The sequence below is a fragment of the Poecilia reticulata genome, chromosome 6 (assembly GCF_904066995.2).
Source record: "Poecilia reticulata chromosome 6, P_reticulata-male-v2, whole genome shotgun sequence".
Classification (NCBI taxonomy): Eukaryota; Metazoa; Chordata; class Actinopteri; order Cyprinodontiformes; family Poeciliidae; genus Poecilia; species Poecilia reticulata.
Window position 1 is genome coordinate 32,300,223 of NC_088835.1, and position 3,583 is coordinate 32,303,805.

The 3,583-nt window shown below is 43.5% G+C and overlaps 1 long non-coding RNA gene across 1 annotated transcript; it reads right to left on the minus strand.

Moving 5' to 3' along the window:
- Positions 1–305: 305 nt before the first annotated feature.
- Positions 306–829, minus strand: LOC145552056 (uncharacterized). Its single transcript, XR_014088002.1, has 2 exons — positions 753–829; positions 306–624 (listed from the first exon to the last, which is right to left on the minus strand). It is a non-coding gene; the product is annotated as an uncharacterized LOC145552056 (long non-coding RNA).
- Between the last annotated feature and the right edge of the window lie 2,754 nt (positions 830–3,583).

Consider the following 3,583-nt stretch of genomic DNA (forward strand, 5'->3'; position numbering starts at 1 on the left):
GTACGAAGCAATACATTTTACTACAACTCTAACAACAAGCCTCCATTACAGAAATGTAGAGTTTCAGAGATATTAACACTTATAATCATTTTGGAGCTTGAATCTTTGAAGAATCCATGGAGGGATCAGGAGGAGGAGGTTAGGCTGGAGATTCATCCTCAACCAAACTGGTTCTAATATACAAAAGGCAATTGTAACCTGTGTTACATTCTAGGATTTGAAATAATCCAAATTATTTCTTAAAAAACTAACTAGGTTCGTCTGCTGGAGGTGGCGGCAAATTGTAAAACACAGAGACAAGTAGATGGTGAAAAAAATCAGCGAAGTGTATTTATATTTACAATATATACAAAGTGTTTCACAACTGTGAAGTCCGGTTCCTTAAAACAAGGAAGTCTCTTTCGGCGATGAAAGAGAAAACAAAATAGTCCTTTAGTTCCCGCTGTGGATGGTTGGTTGAATTTCCAACCAGTTTGGAGACGGTTCCTCAGAGATTGGGTGGATTTCTGGTTCCGCTATGGTTAGCTCGCCAGTCCGGTCAGTGTACATAAACCAGACAGTTCTTAATGTGTCCCAGATCCTCCAGTTTACTCCGAGCGGGGTGGGATCTGGAACACACCTGGCCTGCGCAAACAGGCCAGACAATCAATATACATGTACATGCATTTCTTAATCCAATGTGTTTTTACGTGAGTGCGTAATCACGGGCTGGGAGGCTAGCGCTAGCATTCTAGCTCCCGAGCAACACTTACCAGTTCCTCATCGACAGACAGACAGAGATCGTTTCAACGTACAGATGAGTGACCATATGTCTGTAATTTAACAGAGGTATAAGATTGATGTATGCTCGACATTCAAAAGAAAAATCGCTTTGGGAAAAGAACAACAAGCCTACCAACACATCAGAGTCAGACAGAGTCTTATACCTAAGGTGCGATTCAGCACCAATATAAGCCGTAGCTGTCAATTTAGGATGCTGACGTGCAGCTGTCACATGACATTCAAACATCGCGAGACCATAATGATCTCGCCTGCTTGGTATTGAATAAATTAAGGAACGGGGGCTTTTAATAAATCTTTAAATAAAAATAAATAAATTAGATCTAATCAAATAGAAAATAAAAAAACCCAAATCCAACAGAAAATGATCCTGGTTACATCCTCCCTCTTTAATTCCTGCACGTCCGTTGCATGGTTACTTAATTTTTCTGAATATTTACATTAGAAACATGACTGAGGCCTCTGTGTACACATTTGCCAACTATGCAATACAGTCTGAACTACCGAATGAGTGGCTACCCAACACGGATATGTTAGACGACTAGGAGGTTGACGCTGTCGATCTGATCGCCTGGGCCATATTTCAGCCTCAACTGAGTTATAGGGTGAGCTGACATTTGCAGGACCTGTGGATGACTCAGATTGAACGACCAGATGATCCTCAGCATCAGGTTCTGGAACTTCAGGTAAGTGTTCGTCAGGTACTTCTCCCTCCATGTGTACTTTCACAGGCTCAGCTACATGTGGTTCAGAAAGTTCCTCTGTCTCAATCTGTTCCATAGGTAGCTTGTCTTCATAGTGAGACAGTAATGAATCAGTTGTAAACAGGATTCTTCATTTTCAGATGGACTAGCAGTTCAGGTCTGTGCTCTGAATTAGAGGCACAGAATGCTCTGGTGCGTCAGCATCACTTTGAGCCAAAGGTGAAATGGGCTGCAAGTAATGGATTCCGGTGATGACTTGATTTTCTCACCTTCACACTGAATCTGGTTGGGAATGGGATGGAAACTTCTGGCACATATGGCTCAGCATCCTCATCCTCCTCAATCGCATCAGGAACATCTGGATGGCAACCATCCTGGCTGCGAGTCTTTCGTTGTGAGGCAGGCATGGAGATGGAAGGGTCTTCTGTGGAGCAAACTGGCAGGAAACCACAGGAAGCAACAGGTCTCTATGTAAAGTACGAGTTGGTCCCTCTTTGTGTTCAGGTTTACGTGTAAACTGGTACATTTTCAGCTCTGTCAACAACTTTGTACACCCCTTGTTCCCATCTATCTGCCGCTTGTGCTTACCCTCAGACGGATGTTGCGAACCAGTACTCGATCTCCTATCTCCAAACTGCATGGTGTAATTTTCTGATCAAACGGATCTTGTTCTTTGCAGCTGACTTGAGGGCATTCTCAGAAGCTAGTTTGTAGCTTTCTTTCAGGCTGGATTGCAGATTCTTAACATACTCTGAATGAGAGATGGATGATTGTTCTCTGACGGGTAAACCAAAAGCCAAATCCACAGGAAGACGAGGACAACGACCAAATGAGTTCATAAGGTGTGAACCCAGTTACCTCATTTCTTGTACAGTTATATGCATGTACTAAAGGTTTGACATATTCTCGCCATTTTGACTTTAGTTTCATTTCCGGGTTCCAGCATATTGAGCAGAGTGCGGTTGAAGCGCTCAACTGGATTCCCTCGTGGATGGTACGGGGTGTTCGGCTTTTCTTCATGCCTACAACTTCACAGAGCTCTTTATGAGCTTGGACTCGAATCTGTACCCTGGTCTGAATGTATACGCTCTGGAATTCCATAATAACCATAAATTCATTCCAGAGGTACTTTGCAACCGTCTTTGCCTTCTGGTTGGGGGTAGGAATGGCAACTGCAAATTTGGTAAAATGATCAGTGAGAACAAGAATGTCCTTAGTATTACTGCTGTCAGGTTCAATGGTTAAAAAGTCCATACATAGCAGTTCAAGTGGTCGGCTTGTTTGAATATTTATTAATGGAGCTGCTCTTTCTATTTGAGCTTTACGCCTTATGCAACGACCACAGGTTTTGACAAAGTCTCCACCTCTAGTGTCATTTTGGGCCAAAAGAAGCGTTGGCGCACCAGATCAATTGTTCTTTCGATGCCCATATGCCCCATATCATGGTGCAGCTCTTTAAAACAGTTTGTCGTACTTGGGCGGTAGGATTAGCTGGTAGATAGTTTATCTCCATCATGTCTTCTCCGATATAAGATTCCATCCACCAACTCTAACTGTTCCACTCTCTCAGGAGCAAAGGAAGGTCAGGTAGTTCTCTCGAACCGATGGAAGGACCTTCTCACCAGTCTCCAGCTGATGAATGACCTCATGAATAGCAGGGTCAGCATGTTGCTCTTCTTGGAGATCGACCTGAGATAGAGAGGGATTAGAGGCAAGCCATGCAACTCTTCATTGCTGAACCCATCAGGGATGGAGTTAACAGAGACGATAGGACTCAACCAGTGCGACAGATCGACTTAGTTCAGTTTGGTTCTGTGTTCGGATTATACAACTCTGACAGATGCATCCACAATTCAGGGGAAATGTCATGCGTTTTTCCACCATTATCCAACTGACTAGTCAGATGCTGGATGAGCTCCCTCTTCTGCAGTGTTGATCACTTGAAGTATCTTCATATGAACGTCGGGACAGAGCATCAGCATCAAGTTCTGTTTTCCAGCACGGTACTGTAGTTTGAATGAGTAAGTAGACAGTGTGCTAACACCGGTGACCTGTAGCATCCAGCTTAGCTGAAGAAAGACATAGGTGAGAGGGTTGCT